We start from the raw sequence: 16,263 nt of genomic DNA on the forward strand, positions 1-16,263 counted from the left end.
GTATATTCCACTATCTGTGGTAATTTTTTCTACTCTGAAATTCCAGTTTTCCTTTCAAAGAACTACACATTTACCACATTTAAAAGCGCACTACATTTCCCAGCATGCACTTGGGCAACCAACGTGACTGGCATCGACCAACCGGAAGCTGCCATTCCCTCTGCGCGTGAAGAGACAACAGCGTCAGACGCCAAATGCACTTCCCTGTTATGCATTGCGGCGCCACGCACTCTCACGTGACAGCTGCCCAGCCAATAAACGGCGTCAGAACGGGACCTATAATCTGTGGCGTCCGGAAGCGACTTCCTTTTCGCCCGGGCGGTGGTGGCCAAGATGGCGGTCCAGATCTCCAAGAAGCGAAAGGTGAAAGCGGGTGGCGGCTTCGCTAACGCGAGGCCCGACAGCAACGCGGCTGGGAATTACCACCGCTGGAGCGGCAAGCGGGGGGATGAGCTGCGCGTCCCGGGAGGGGCGATGGGATTGTCAGGGCAGCGGCAGCGGCGCAATACTTTATTGCGGCCCTAGCAGGCAGAGCGCCCGACTGAGGCAACATGCAGGCACGGCGGAGGCTGAAGGATCGATTAGGGCCGCAAGCATATTGGGATGTCCGGGAGAGCCCAAGCGCGGGGCTGTCTTCGGGATGCCCGTGGGAGAGCCCTGGGAAGCTTCATCCTGACTGGCGAAGGGCCACAGCGGTTAGACCCCTCGTCAGCCACCGTAGCCCACCAGGTGGTCCCTCCAGCGCTCCGAGCCATAGTCTTCCACGGCATCTCTGTGTCATACCCACCATTCAATAGTTTCGACTCATGTTATTGGTAGAGTGGACTGCACCACTTCGGTAGGGATTTGGATTTTGACAGTCTCTCTTGCTTCATTAGAGAACCGACTTTTATTGTATTAGAATCTTATGCAGCTGTACCCAGAGACCAGAGCCGGGTCAGGTCCAACCTCTACGGTGAGAATTTTTTACGATCAAAGCACTCACACGCAATTTTTATTGTAATGATTTTAGCGAGTGTATAACTGATTTTATATTGTGACTTGCCCTGAGCCCCGCATGGATAGTGTGGGATATTAATTAAATAAAAATTAGTAAATAAACAATCCAAGCACCCAATCAGTACACATTCCTAATCAATACACATCACGTTAAAACCTATACATCAATAGCTAACCTGGATATAAATCCATTTCTCATGATTGGACATATCTGGCCTATTGGGCAATAATGTTTGCGCATATTTACTGTAAAGGGAGCAAACAAGCACATAGTGCGTTAGTTTTATATGCCACCCATCCCTACATAAGCTTGGTTTCCAACATTACCCAGAAATCCCTAACAGTTTCAGAGTTAAGAACTCAACAATAATTAATTGAACTTGGTGAAGTGACTGCATCTCCAGGTGACATTCAGTTCCTTAGGCTCCATCACTGTTTACTTCTTTTAATGCTCTCTGCAAGTAAAATCTTAGCAAGTCAAGAGAGCATTTCCCTGTGTCCTAGTTTTCTTCTTGCAGGGAGTTTTTTTTAAATATGTGAGCCTGTACTTGCATGTCTTGACCTGGATGGCCCAGACTAGCATGATCTTGTCAGATCTTAGCATGACTAGGGCTGGATGGTAGACTCCACCAAGGGGAAGTCCAATGCATTGTTGTCCAGGGGCAGGCATTGTGCAACCACCCTCTGTACATCTACTTGGTCCTGATCTTGGACGCTCCATTTAGGCTGGTCCATTCGAGGATCTTAGGAATAGTGATGGCGAACCTTTTCGAGACCGAGTGCCCAAATTTCAACCCCAAACCCACTTGTTTATCGCAAAGTGCCAACACGGCAATTTAATCCAGAATACTGAGACCCGTCTTCGCCTAGAAACGGTTGGTTCAGGCGGCTGCCTGCGGTGTAAGCTTGGTGGTCGCCGCAGGCTTTGCTGGAAGCAACCTCGCGCAACTCCCTTTCCAACGGGCGGAATCACTTAATTCTTAGGGAGGGCTTTACTCCTCGGTGTAGCTTTCAAGCGCCATTGTCAACCAACCGAGCTTTACTCCCCAGGTAAAGGATCAATGCTTTTAGTTCTTCAGCATGAAAATGGTAGCGGGGCTTAACGAAGCTTTAACAGGGTTACCACCACACTGCTTCCCAGAAACTAGGGACTTAGGTTTACTGCCAATAATGCGAGCCCAGCGGCCCAGGCCAGCCTAGATGTGGGGGGGGGGGGAATCTGCTCGTGCCCACAGAGGATTCTGCCGGAGTGCTACCTTTAACCCGGCACCGCGTTGTTGTGGTTCACCACTGTCTTAGAAGTTGTGGCAGGATCACTTTGCTGGTTGCAGTACCTCAATGGTGAGACCCCCCGGGCGAATGCTGCTGTTGTTGTGCAGAGGGAGGGCCTCAGTTGTGATCTGAGGGGAGTAGCTGTGGCTCAGTGGAGAACTTGCTTGACTTGCAGAAGGTCCCAGATTCAATCCCCAGCATCCCCACTTTAAAATATCAGGTAGTCTGTAATGTGGAAGACTTCCAGCTGAGACCCTGGAAAGCTGTGGAGAAGGGCTGTGGCTCAGTGGTAAAGAACCTGCTTAGCATATGGAAGGTTACAAGTTCGATCCCCCGTTTAAAAAAGGACAGATGTCTGTCTGCGACCCTGGAGAACTACTGCCAGCCTGTGTAGAAACGGCTGACGTTTTGAGGGGCCTGTGGTTGGATCCAGGATAAGGCAGCTTCGTGCCTACGGTATGAAGATAATAAGTTTGTAAATGTGGGATTCTTCTGGGTCTCTAAAGTTGCAGGTTATCCCCCTGGTATTTGCCTGTCTTGGAAACAAGCAGGTTTTTAGGGTGCGATACTATTACCTGATGCAGGTACCCTAGTGAAAATGTTTCTCCCCAGTAATGTTATGTCATCTGCTGAACAACCATGTCAATTGATCCACAGGTATTTTGGTAACCATGCCATATTTGAAGAAATGTCCAGCTGTAGCCCGCTGTCTGAAGAGACTTGTTATAAGCTGGCAGTTATTTACAGGGGTGGTGTTTAAGAACTTGACTCAGTTATTGTTGTTAAGAACATAAGAAAGAGCCTGCTGGATCAGACCAGAGTCCATCTAGTCCAGCACTCTGCTACTCGCAGTGGCCCACCGGATACCTTTGGGAGCTCTCATGCAGGATGTGAAAGCAGTGGCCTTCTGCTGCTGCTGCTCCTGAGCACCTGGTCTGCTAAGACATTTGCAACCTCAGATCAAGGAGGATCAAGATTGGTAGCCACAGATCGACTTCTCCATAAATCTGTCCAAGCCCTTTTTAAAGCTATCCAGGTTAGTGGCCATCACCACCTCCTGTGGTGGCATATATTCCCAAAGGCAAATACCCGTTAAGTGACCACATGCCTGCCTCTCTGCCATTGGTCCAAACTCCTTCCTCCAGCACTTTCAGTGTATGCCTCCTGGGTTCTGAGCAATGTGAATAGAAAAATGCCCTTCATTTCTGTCCAACATTTTTCTACCATACCGCCTGTTCTTGGTGACTTCAACCATGGTCCCCCCCTCCTCAGACATCTCCTCTCCCAAAGAGTCCCAAAGAGTCCCAAACGCTGCAGCTTCTCTTCATAAGGAAGGTGCTCCAATCCCTCAATCATCCTTGTTGCCCTTCTCTGCACTTTTTCTATCTCTTCGATATCATTTTTGAGATGTGGTGACCAGAACTGAACACAGTACTCCAAGTGCGGTCGCACCATTGCTTTATATAAGGGCATGACAATCCTTGCAGTTTTATTATCAATTCATTTCCTAATTAGCCCCAGCATAAAGTTTGCCTTTTTCACAGCTGCCATTCATTCTTATGGAACTATCAACAAAGACACCCGAATCCCTTTCCTGGTCTGTGACTGATAGCAATGACCTGTAGCATGTATGTGAAGTTTGGATTTTTTGCCCCTATGTGCATCACTTTACATTTAGCTACATTGAACTGCATTTGCCATTTCTGAGCCCACTCACCTAATTTATCAAGGTCCGCTTGGAGCTCTTCACAATCCTTTGCAGTTCTCACCACCCTACATAATTTGGTATCATCCGCAAACTTGGCCACCACGCTACCCACCCCTACTTCCAGGTCATTTATGAATAGGTTGTTACTGTGGACACCAGCCTGTGGGACATGTCCTAAGCTGTTGGCTTGTTTGCTTTGGCACATAGAGGTAGCCTGCACTGTGAACTTGAATTTATGCACGGCCTTTCAGGTGAGAAAGAGGGGCACTAGCCAATACAACGGCTCACCTGAGGGCTTCAGACAGCTGGGAAGCATCTGTTGACAAGCGTGTTTGGTTTCATATTCATTTATCTCAGTAAACACTTCAGTCTCCAAGTCGTGCTTTTGTGATTCTATCTGTCGTAAACAGCAGACACTTGAAAAATCAATCTCTGATTAGGCTGTGAACACCTTCACACTTGATCCTCTTTGATCTGAGATTGCAAATGCCTTGACAGACCAGGTGCTCGGGAGCAACAGCCGCAGAAGGCCCTTGCTTTCACATCCTGCAGGTGAGCTCCCAAAGGCACCTGGTGGGCCACTGCGAGTAGCAGAGAGCTGGACTAGATGGACTCTGGTCTGATCCAGCTGGCTTGTTCTTATGTTCTTACACTTGTGTTATTGTTCTTCCAATCTGAAATTACATGGCTATTTTACCTTCAGTACCCTTGCTGGGGCAACTGCGCTTCCAAGTGTGTACTTGTGCCCCACTGTAATTGGCACAGGCAGACGGGAAGCCTCGGAAGAGCTGGTTATTGTTGGCTGTAGCAAAGCAAGGCTTGCGCCTTCTGAGTGTCCGGAATTGGTTGGGTTCTGCCCTGCATTTGGTTGACTTCTTTGTTGGCTTTCCTTTCTGCATCAATCTGCTGCTGGAATCGAAAATTCCAAAAGGGCTACAAGTGACCTGACTTGATCTTGTTTTCCTTAGTTTGTGGCTGACGGCATCTTCAAGGCTGAACTGAATGAATTTCTGACTCGGGAGCTGGCAGAAGATGGCTACTCTGGAGTGGAAGTCAGAGTTACCCCGACCAGGACAGAAATCATCATCCTTGCAACCAGGTGATAGTGCCCCCCTTGTCTGGCTTTTTTTCACGCTCCCACCTTCTGAGCCTCTCGCTCTGGCACTTCCTGGCAACAATTCCCCCCCACCTTCTTTGAACCCATTCCTCCTGGTCCTTAGTCTCTGGAGCAGCAGAAAACAAGCTCACTCCCTCACCAACATGACATCCCTTCAAATATCTATAAACAGGGCTATCACGTCACCTCTCAACTTTCTCTTCATCAAACTGAGCATACCCAGTGGTGTTATGTGTATGACCAGAGGTGGGATCCAGCAGGTTCTCACAGGTTCTGGAGAGTAGGTTACTAATCATTTGTGTGTGTGCCGAGAGGGGGGCTACTAATTGGTGATTTTGCCTTAGTTACCTCCTTCGCTCCTCAGCAGTAGCGCCGCAGAACTTTGAAGCAATCTAGCAGGAGGTGCACCGGGCGCGGCAGCCTGCACCCTGGGTGTCGCTGCCAGCTTCCTCGGGCCTAAGGACCCAGTTGCAGTGGCTGCGTCCCTGCCACAGCTCCCCGCCCAGCAATGCCCCACCTCGAATGCCTGGCCATGCCCCCCTATCGCGTTCCCCGCCCAGCCCCATTGGTAGCTCATACCATTGTTTGAATCCCACCACCATGGGAACTCCGTTACTAAAATTTTGGATCCCACCGCTGTATTGTGACATGTAGAACGCCCCAGTGACTTTAGAGAAGCCGCTTAACCCGCGGATTTCTTTCCAGAACTCAGAACGTTCTGGGTGAAAGAGCGCCAGATCCGAGAGCTGACACGCCAAGCAGCAGAAGCCGCCTATGCTTTCCTCCGGCTGGAAGCCGTGGAGGTATGGGCCGGCCTTACTACCCTCCCCTCTTCCCAGCTCTGAAGTTCCCTTCGGTGATGATTCGATGACGAGTCAGAAATGGGCACCCCACTGCTGAGAGCGCGCCTTATAATGAGGCCACGCTCTGTGGGCCTGGAGCTAGGGAGCTCTGGCAGAGGTGCCCAGTTCACGGATGAGCTTGAGGCATTTGTATTCCAGAAGGGAGAACCTCCAGTGCGCATGCTGGCAGGGGCTGATGGGAATTAGTAGTCCATGTGGACATCTGGCGAAACAGCAGGTTGCAGACCCTGCTCCGCTGGTTTGGGTCGGTGGTCCGGCTTAGCAAATCCATTGCAGTTTTATAAATACAAAGTATTGCATATTGTATAAGCAGGTTTTGTCTAATAAGCAGAGGGTTCTGATTCCCGAATCCTGTAGTTGGGTTTTGATTCTGCTGTGCCGTAGCCATGAATGCTTGAAGGCTATGCTGCATCTGTTTTCAAGTGACCCGTAACTGAAAAGATCTTGCACATCTAAATCCTATGTTGTGAGTATTGAAATCAGCAGAAGTTAGCAGCCCGTGAGTTTTCTTTCCTCGCCTCTACCCAAGCCAGTTTACACAAGTCATTGTCTCTGTGTGACGGGTGACTTCTGACTGCTAGATTTTGTAGAGTTTTCCCTGTACTCGCCCCTTCCCAGTAGCTTAACTTTAAATGGTTTCGCTCTGGTTTGATGCATCCCATTGCTAAGTGATAGGCCGAGCATCCTTCCCCTTTCTCAAGCAGCTAACTGACGAAGCGTGGTGAGAAAATCCCAAGTTAATTTCTGTGAGTTTGCACCTGCGGGGTTTTCTGTACCAGCGGCGGCTGCTGTGTGTTTGATCGCCTCCAGCCTCTTCTGGGTGCTAAGGTGAACGAGAGCCGAAAGGGACTGTGCAAAATGCAGCTAGAGCTGTGTTGCATTGGGCACGCCACCCCCTTCTGCCAATTCTCACTGTGGTCTCATCTGTTAAGTTTTCAGTCGCTTCCCCGGTCGCTTTCGGGGTGCACCCCCCCCCCCTCGTGCCGAGAATGATGCTTCTACAAGTATAGCCCCAACAAGTAGAGTCACCTGGTAGCGCTTGCCACCAAACTTCCTGCTTGGAAGCTCTGGATGGTACAAGCCGACGGGTGCAGTTGCTGTTTGGGAGCTGCTTGTTTGAAAAGCATATTCACGAGGCACGGAGGCCAGGTGGGCCCGGCCTGTGGAATGGAGGACGGTCCCTCAAGCTGCCTTGTAAAGGCTTCCGTGACTCCGGCATGTGAGTACTGGGGGTGGGTGGGGAGTGTCATAAACTGTCTTTCTGCTGCTCCGCTCCTCTGCCTTTCTGCTCCAGCAGCAGCGTCCGGTACTAAAATAACCAGAATAGAGAAAGCATAGAGGTCTCGCTCCCGTCGATCCAGCATGGGGAAGTGGTGAAGAGCAGCGGACTCTAATCCGGAGAGCCGCATTTGATTCCTCGCTCCTCCGCAAGTAGCCTGCTGGGTGACTTTGGGCCAGTCACGGTTCTTACACGGCATCAATCGCTCGCCTGATGCAACGTTAATATCAGTCACTTAGCAAAAACGCATTGCATCAACCGCTTTTGTATTGTGCATAACAAACATCAATAAAGCGCATAAGCAGTGAAATTCAGTGCAGAACAAATTGTGAAACGTTCATCAGCAATGTAACGACACAGCTTACAACAGCCAAAATCGCAGCAGAGACTGCACATAGAATATGGGCTTGGTATATTGGAAACGCAGCGCACTGAAGCCTATGTGCCGTCTCTGAGAACAGTAATCTGCGTCCCTCTGGAAATTATGGGTACGGAGGTCCGTGCTAATTAATATAAGAGGTCTTCATTGAGGCATATCGGAGACAAGACTAGTGAATGCTGCGGTTTTGGTTGTTGTAAGCTGTGTCGTTACATTGTTGATGAATGTTTCACAATTTGTTCTGCACTACATTTCGCTGTTTATGCACTTTATTGATGTTTGTTAGGCTTGATATAAAAGCGGTTGATGCAACACGTTTTTGCTAGTTACGCTTCTCTCAGCACAGCACCTGTTCTGGGGAGGGGAAAGGCAATTGTAAGTTACTTTGAGCAGCAGTGGCATCGGAGGTTAAGAGCTCGTGTATCTAATCTGGAGGAACCGGGTTTGATTCCCCCCGTTCTGCGGCCTGAGCTGTGGAGGCTTATCTGGGGGATTCAGATTAGCCTGGGCACTCCCACACACGCCAGCTGGGTGACCTTGGGCTAGCTTCTTTGGAGCTCTCTCAGCCCCACCTACCTCACAGGGGGTTTGTTGTGAGAGGAAAAGGGAAAGGAGAATGTCAGCCCCTTTGAGTCTCCTGCAGGAGAGAAAGGGGGGGATATAACTCCAAACTCTTCTTCTTAAAGGTAGAGAAAAGCGGAGTATAAAAACCAACTGAACACGGGTCCTCAGTTCGGTGCCCATGGGTACCAAGCTCCTGCACACTGATTTGGCAGTAGCTGCCACCACAGCACAGCCATATTTGCCCCGTGGTTGAAAGTAGGGTAAGGCCATGATTTTGTGGCTGCACCAGCCATACCCTGTCAGAATTCCATAGGTGCCCGCACACTCAAAAGGCTGGGGATCCTTTTACTGTGTTCCTGAGAACCCTCCTGGCATTCTCAAATTTTCTCAGCAAACCTGTTTTGGGCAGCAGTAAGCTCCCATCCAGCAGCAGCAGCAGCCGCCGCCACCAAAACAGCCCTCCGCAAGGTCTCGTGAATCACCAAGAAGCTTACGTGCTCCAGTGGGAATACTATACACTGGTGAAGGCTACCGAAGCAGGGTTGAACTGGAGCCTGTTTGGGAATTGTTTCAGGTTACTTTGGAGGAAGCTGTTGAACAAAATCAAGAACGCTGGCCGTATTGCACCTGTTGCTTTTATGTCAGAAATTCAGCCTCTCATTTCTGCAGCGCTTTCACAAGTCAGTTGTTAGTTGCCTTTATTGCACTGGGCTCTTTTTCCCCGTAAACTTGCATCCATCAGTAGCAGCCACCGGAACAGCCCTCTGGAAACCCTAGTGGTCGCATCCCTTAATAAAGACGTCCCTTCCTCTTTCAGCTGTATGCCGAGAAGGTGGCCACAAGAGGCCTGTGCGCCATTGCCCAAGCCGAATCCCTGCGCTACAAACTTCTGGGGGGCCTGGCAGTGCGAAGGTAAGCATCAGGCTCTTCGGCTTGGCTTCCGTCTACTGTCTGTATGTGTGTGTCCTGTGTAGCCTGCTTGAAGAGTCTTGGGCAGGTCACAGCAACCTTCTCTGGGTAGGTTGGTCCCTGTCTGTTGCAAGCCGGTACACTTGCAGGTGGCAGGGAGGAGAGAAAACAGGTTGGGCATCTTACCGTTAGCTGGAAAACTAAGATGCTTAAGAACATAAGAACTAGCCTGCTGGATCAGACCAGAGTCCATCTAGTCCAGCACTCTGCTACTCGCAGTGGCCCACCAGGTGCCTTTGGGAGCTCACAGGCTGGAGGTGAAAGCAGTGGCCTGCTGCTGCTGCTGCTGCTGCTCCCAAGCACATGGTCTGCTAAGGCATTTGCAACCTCAGATCAAGGAGGATCAAGATTGGGAGCCAGAGATCGACTTCTCCTCCATAAATCTGTCCAAGCCCTTTTTAAAGCTATCCAGGTTAGTGGCCATCACCCCCTCCTGTGGCAGCATATTCCAAACACCAATCACACGTTGCGTGAAGAAGTGTTTCCTTTTATTAGTTCTAATTCTTCCCCCCAGCATTTTCAATGGATGTCCCTTGGTTCTAGTATTGTGAGAAAGAGAAAAAATTATCTCTGTCCACATTTTCTACCCCATGCATAATTTTATAGACTTCAATCATATCCCCCCTCCTCACCAAACTAAAGTCTCCTCTCCAAACTAAAGAGTCCCAAATGCTGCAGCCTCTCCTCATAAGGAAGGTGCTCCAGTCCTTCAGTCATCCTCGTTGCCCTTCTCTGCACTTTTTCTATCTCTTTGATATCCTTTTTGAGATGTGGCGACCAGAACTGAACACAGTACTCCAAGTGCAGTCGCACCACTGCTTTATATAAGGGCATGACAATCCTTGCAGTTTTATGATCAACTCCTTTCCTAATTATCCCCAGCATAGAGTTTGCCTTTTTCACAGCTGCCATGCATTGAGTTGACATTCCCATGGAACTATCAACTAAGACGCCCAAATCCTTTTCCTGGTCTGTGACTGATAGCACTGACCCCTGCTAGAATAAGTGGATGCTTGGTCCTTTTAAGCTTGTCCTCCAACTCGGTTCCTCCTTGCTTCCCGTAGCTACTTTTCTTTTAGTCTTCTTGCTTGAGAGGCAGGGCGGTGTACTGGTTAAGAGCAGGTGGACTCTAATCTGGAGAACCAGGTTTGATTCCCCACTCCTCCACCTGAGTGGTGGATTCTTTATCTAGTGGACCAGATGTGTTTCTGCATTCCTGCTGGGTGACCTTGGGCTATTCACAATTGCCCATGCCCACCACTAACAAGGCTGAACCAAAAGATACAGCCTTTTACTCTTCCCGCTACAAGGAATATAATTTCCTCTCTTGATCTCCTGAATTGGCTTTTGAGATCTTCCTGTTCTCCACTAGTGGAGGATATTGCAAATGCCTTAACAGTCCAGGTGTTTGGGAGCAACAGCCGCAGAAGGCCATTGCTTTCACCTCCTGCATGTGAGCTCCCAATGGCACCTGGTGGGCCACTGCGAGTAGCAGAGAGCTGGACTAGATGGACTCTGGTCTGATCCAGCTGGCTTGTTCTTATGTTCTTAGGAGGGTATCTTTCGGGTTGCACCTCCTTGGGACTACTGAATAGCCTTTCCAGCTAAGTGATGTGATTGGCGTTTGGCTGATGATTCTGACGTTTTGCCCAGGGCAGTGGCGCGTTCAAAACTCAGAGACAGTTCCATAGTGCCTACTTATTCTAGCATCAGCTTGTGGGCTACAGTCCCAAAAAGTCTAAGAAGTGGCACTCCTAGAAAGCTTTGGGTGATGCACTTCTTGGCAGAACAGAAATCCAGACATAGCTGCAGCTCACAAAGTTGGCTCTGACCTCTGGAAAGGCCTGCCGCTTGCAGTGCAGCCTGAATAGAGTTTCTCCCTTCAAATCATTCTGCAGAACTTGTAGAAACACTAATTGTCCAACGAGGGCATTTCCAGTAGTCATTAGACCCATATTAGAATGGAGCAGGATTGTAACTGCTCTGTGATGATTACTGTAGCCATCGCCTGCTTTTATGGGATTGTCATGTCTTGTAATCCACCATGTATATTGCTTGTCCCGTACCTGGCTTTTGATGGCTTATTGCTCCTATTGTTCCCCAATACTGTCATCGTTTTGCGCCGTTCATCGGTCATCTTGTGCTGTTGTGTCTACGCCAGTGATGGCAAACCTTTTCGAGACCAAGTGCCCAAACTGCAACCCAAAACCCACTTATTTATCGCAAAGTGCCAACATGGCAATTTAACCTGAATACTGAGGATTTAGTTAGAAAAAACGGCTGGCTCTGAGGCGTGCATTACTCAGGAGTAAGCTTGGTGGTAGTCGGTGACTTTGCTTTGAAGCAACCGCGCAACTCTTCCAATGGATGAATCACGAACCTACGAGGGTTTACTCAGAAGCAAGCCCCATTACCAGCAACCGAGCTTACTCCCAGGTAAAGGATCACACTTTAGTTCTTCGCATGAAAATCAGTGGGGTTTAACAGCACTTAACAGGGTTACCTACACTTCTTCCCCAAAACTCAGTCTTAGGTTTAATGCTAATAATCGAGCCCAAAATAATCTGTTTGCGTGTGCCCACAGAGAGGGCTCCCAAGTGCCACCTCTGGCACCCGTGCCAGAGGTTCGCCACCACTGGTCTACACTGTTCTTGTGTTTGTCCTGTAATCCGCCTTCAGTCTCAGTGAGAAAAGCAGAACATCTACAAAATTTTAAATAGTAAAATTGATTTTGTTGAACTTAGAAAAGGGGTAACTTGGCTTAGGACGGCTTGGTTAACGGGGTTTTCGCCAGATGTTTTTGCCACAGCTGCTGCTCCACAGTATCATATGAGCAGGTGTTCGAAAGGTGGTCTCCTTCGGACTTGAAAGGCTTTTCAGTGCTTTGCCCTCTGAAAATTAAACGCAGAGTGTGTTTCAGCGGCCTTGGAGATGCACTCCCTTCTGGAAGATGGCTCCCTTCTGTGATGATACGATGACGAGTCAGAAATGGACACGGTCTTGCTCAGAGTGACCGGCTCGAGACCACGTTCTGTGGAATTGGGTTCGTGCGCTCTGGCAAGTGTGTCCTCTTCATTGGATGATTTAGAGGCATTTGTCTGAGAAGGGAGAGTCCAGCATACATTTTTCTGTCCCCAGTAAAACTGTTAATGTAATCCAGTACTTGGCTTTTTAGTTTCTTGTGCTTATAAGGAGAAATCAGGGGGTGGGCGAAGGTGGGACTCTCCTTCTGAGCGGTTGTTCCCCTCCTTTCTCAGGGCATGCTACGGTGTCCTCCGCTTCATCATGGAGAGCGGGGCCAAAGGTTGCGAAGTGGTGGTCTCGGGAAAGCTCCGGGGGCAGCGAGCCAAGTCCATGAAGTTTGTAGACGGCCTGATGATCCACAGCGGAGACCCCGTGAACTACTACGTCGACACGGCCGTGCGCCATGTGCTGCTCAGGCAGGGTGAGTCTGTGGGGTGGGCCGTCTCGGCGGCTCCTTGGTGTGTGTCTGGGGAAGCCACTGCTAATGTGCATTTTGGACTGCCTCGGACTCCATGGGATATATCCCAATCATCCCTCCCGCAGGCACAGATAAGATGTGTTCCACTCTTGGCAAGAAGAAGTGCCTGTTTGCTGGAATAGCATAATTGAAAGAGTTTTTATTATGTAAAACGCTTTTATGCTGCTTTTTAAGCATAAGCGTTTTATTGTCCTTGTGCACGCACAACGAAATTTACAGCAGCATTCCTCGATGCACCCAATTTCAGACTCATACCCCACCCTCACTTTCCCCTTCCTCCACCCATCCCTACACAGCCCCAAACGCATCAACACGAAGCCACGGAGTTCAGCATCGCCACAGCTCTAGAGTAGAAGCTGTTTCTGAGCCTCTTTGTCCTAGTTTTGATAGACCTGTATCGTCTGCCGGATGGACACAGTTCAAAAAGAGAGTGTGCCGGATGAGATGGGTCTCTCAGAATATTTTGGGCTTTCTTTCGGCTTCTGGAATTATAGAGTTCTTCCAAGGAGGGGAGAGGGCAGCCGATAATCCTCTGTGCAGTAGTGATCACCCTTTGGAGCGCTTTCCTACCTGCCACTGTGCAACTGGAGAACCATACACAGATGCAGTAGGTTAAGACACTCTCTATAGCACAGCGGTAAAAGGACATCAGGAGTTTTCCGTTCAGTTGTTGTTTCTTTAAAAGTCTCAGATAGTACAGTCTTTGCTGGGCCTTCTGAACCACCGCGGCAGTCTGTACGCCCCAGGTCAAGTCCTCTGTAATCATAACGCCCAGAAATTTAAAACTAGCCACCCGCTCTACTTGATCTCCATTTATAGTCAAGGGCTGAATTTCTGAGCTATTCCTTCTATAGTCCACTATAGGCTCCTTTGTCTTGTTAGTATTAAGAACCAGGTTATTTTCCCTGCACCGTGAAAGCAATCAGTCCACCTGACTGGGGTCCTCGAGGCAGCAGATATTTAAAACATTTGAGCCATTTAAAATAACAATCAAAATTAGAAAATAATTCAAATGATTATAAAATAGTTCAGTTTAAAAGCACAAAGGGCTCCCAGTCTTAACAGCTATCTGCAAACTACAAAACTTAAATAATTCAAGAGGGCTTTACCATGCAATCAGTAGTGATGATTCTTTACAGTCAGTGACCAATGATAACAAATAATATTGACAATTGGAGTAAAAAGAGATAAAATACAACTAGTCATACATATATCATTATCAAATTAATTGAAATGAATTAATGAAAATCTTGAGATCACAAGATTTACAAAAAGGCATTATTAAACTTTCTCATATGTTAAATATTTCACAAAGATGCTGGAATAAATTATTAGAAGCTATGCTATGTACAGCTCGCTGAAACTAGGAGCTTCCTAAGTAATTTTTGCATAACTTAATGTGTCACATTGATATTTTTGCTTCGCTTCAGTTCTGTTTTTAGACTTCTGATTGGTTTGAAAACCCTAATTCCTGTTCATTGGGTGCCCCGTTCTGCTGCCTGTGTTGACTCACTCTGTGTAATCCATTTTGAAACCAAGTGAGAAAGGTGGTCTATAAATAAATCCAAACAAATAAATAAAAATATAATAAGCAAACTAGGAGGAGGACCAGTAACAGTTGCCGGGGGCGTGCCAGACGAAACAAAGCCTTCCCCTGCAAAAGACACCAGCAGAGCGAGGCAGACAAATCTCTCCGGGGAAAGGATCTGCAAAGTTAATATCTCATTTTTCTCCTCAGTGGGGAACCAGAGTCATTTACAACATTCTCCCCTCCTCCATTTTATCCTCATGACCCTTTGAGGTAGGCTAGGCTGAGAAGGTATGACCGGCTCGGGTTGTCCTAGCAAGGCTCTGCAGTCGATCTTTCAAAGGTAGCTCATGTTCCGGAGCAGCAGTGGCGTAGGAGGTTAAGAGCAGGTGCACTCTGATCTGGAGGAACCGGGTTTGATTCCCCGCTCTGCCGCCTGAGCTGTGGAGGCTTCTCTGGGGAATTCAGATTAGCCTGTACACTCCCACACACGCCAGCTGGGTGACCTTGGGCTAGTCACAGCTTCTCGGAGCTCTCTCAGCCCCACCCACCTCACAGGGTGTTTATTGTGAGAGGGGAAGGGCAAGGGGATTGTACGCCCCTTTGAGTCTCCTGCAGGAGAGAAAGGGAGGATATAAATCCAAACTCTTCTTCTTCTTCTTCTGGACGAATGTCTCCTCAGGCGTGCTGGGCATTAAAGTGAAGATCATGCTGCCCTGGGATCCAAGTGGGAAAATCGGCCCCAAGAAGCCCTTGCCGGACCACGTCAGCATCGTGGAGCCCAAGGAGGAGATCCTGCCCACCACCCCCATCTCGGAGCAGAAGGGCACCAAGCCAGAGCAGCCCAGCCTCTGCCTCAGCCGGTTCCCACTGCTTAAAGAGAAGGTGAGCAGCTTTTGCTGTGGTTCTGGCAAACCTGGGCTGGATTCCAGTAGCGCCTTGGAGACCAATAGGATTTCGAGAGACAAAGTTCCTGTCATCAGTTAGCCATGTCGGTCTGCAGTTTGTTGGAGCTTGCGTATTCTGAATTGCAGGTTGTAGAGCCTGACAGTTGAAATAAACCTTATCTGGACAGTGTTCTTGCCAAGAGACTGTCCATATTGATTACTCCCTTCAGTATCGATTGGTGCAAAAAAAAAAACCCTCAAAAGTGGCCAATTTTTTTGTGCTTTTTCGTTGCAGGTTTTCCAACATCCGGTGCAAACAGCTTGATGCTTGTAAAAAATATCTCTTAATAAAATTTTAAAAATCCCATCTGTTACCTCTTTTTATTAATAGTCCATAAGAACAAGCCAGCTGGATCAGACCAGAGTCCATCTAGTCCAGCTCTCTGCTACTCACAGTGGCCCACCAGGTGCCTTTGGGAGCTCACATGCAGGAGGTGAAAGCAATGGGCTTCTGCTGCTGCTGCTCCTGAGCACCTGGTCTGTTAAGGCATTTGCAATCTCAGATCAAAGAGGATCAAGATTGGTAGCCATAAATCGACTTCTCCATAAATCTGTCCAAGCCCCTTTTAAAGCTATCCAGGTTAGTGGCCATCACCACCTCCTGTGGTAGCATATTCCAAACACCAATCCATCGTTGCGTGAAGAAGTGTTTCCTTTATTAGTCCTAATTCTTCGCCCCGAGCATTTTCAATGTGTACGACCCTGTTCTGTAGTTCCAGTGCTATTGATCCGCAGGTCAGAGCCTGCCAGCTTGAATCTCCCTTAGAATCCTAAAGTTGGAAGAAACCCCAAGGGCCGTCAAGTCCAACCCCCTGCCATGCAGGAACGCACAATCAAAGCACTCCAGTTAGATGCCCATCCAGCCTCTCTTTAAAAACCTCCAAAGAAAGAAACTCCATCGCTCTCCGAGTGAGTAAATTCCACTCTCGAACAGATGTGACAGTCAGGAAGTTCTTCCTAATGTTTATGTGGAATCTCTTTTCCTTCACCTTGAAACCATCACTCCTGGTCTCTAAGGCAGCAGAAAACAAGCTTGCTCCCTCTTCGACATGACATCCCTTCAAATATTTAAACATAGCTATCATGTCCCCTCTTCACATCTCCAGGCTAAACATCCTCTGCTCCCTGAGTCTCTC

General features: G+C 48.6%; 1 non-coding gene and 1 pseudogene across 1 annotated transcript; both read left to right on the plus strand.

The window, feature by feature from the left end:
- Positions 1–282: 282 nt before the first annotated feature.
- LOC125430620 lies at positions 283–15,432 on the plus strand (annotated as a pseudogene).
- Positions 12,109–12,257, plus strand: LOC125432262. The gene has a single exon (XR_007244438.1). It is a non-coding gene; the product is annotated as a small nucleolar RNA SNORD15 (small nucleolar RNA).
- Positions 15,433–16,263: the final 831 nt, after the last annotated feature.

The sequence above is a fragment of the Sphaerodactylus townsendi genome, linkage group LG04, assembly GCF_021028975.2.
Source record: "Sphaerodactylus townsendi isolate TG3544 linkage group LG04, MPM_Stown_v2.3, whole genome shotgun sequence".
Lineage (NCBI taxonomy): Eukaryota > Metazoa > Chordata > Lepidosauria > Squamata > Sphaerodactylidae > Sphaerodactylus > Sphaerodactylus townsendi.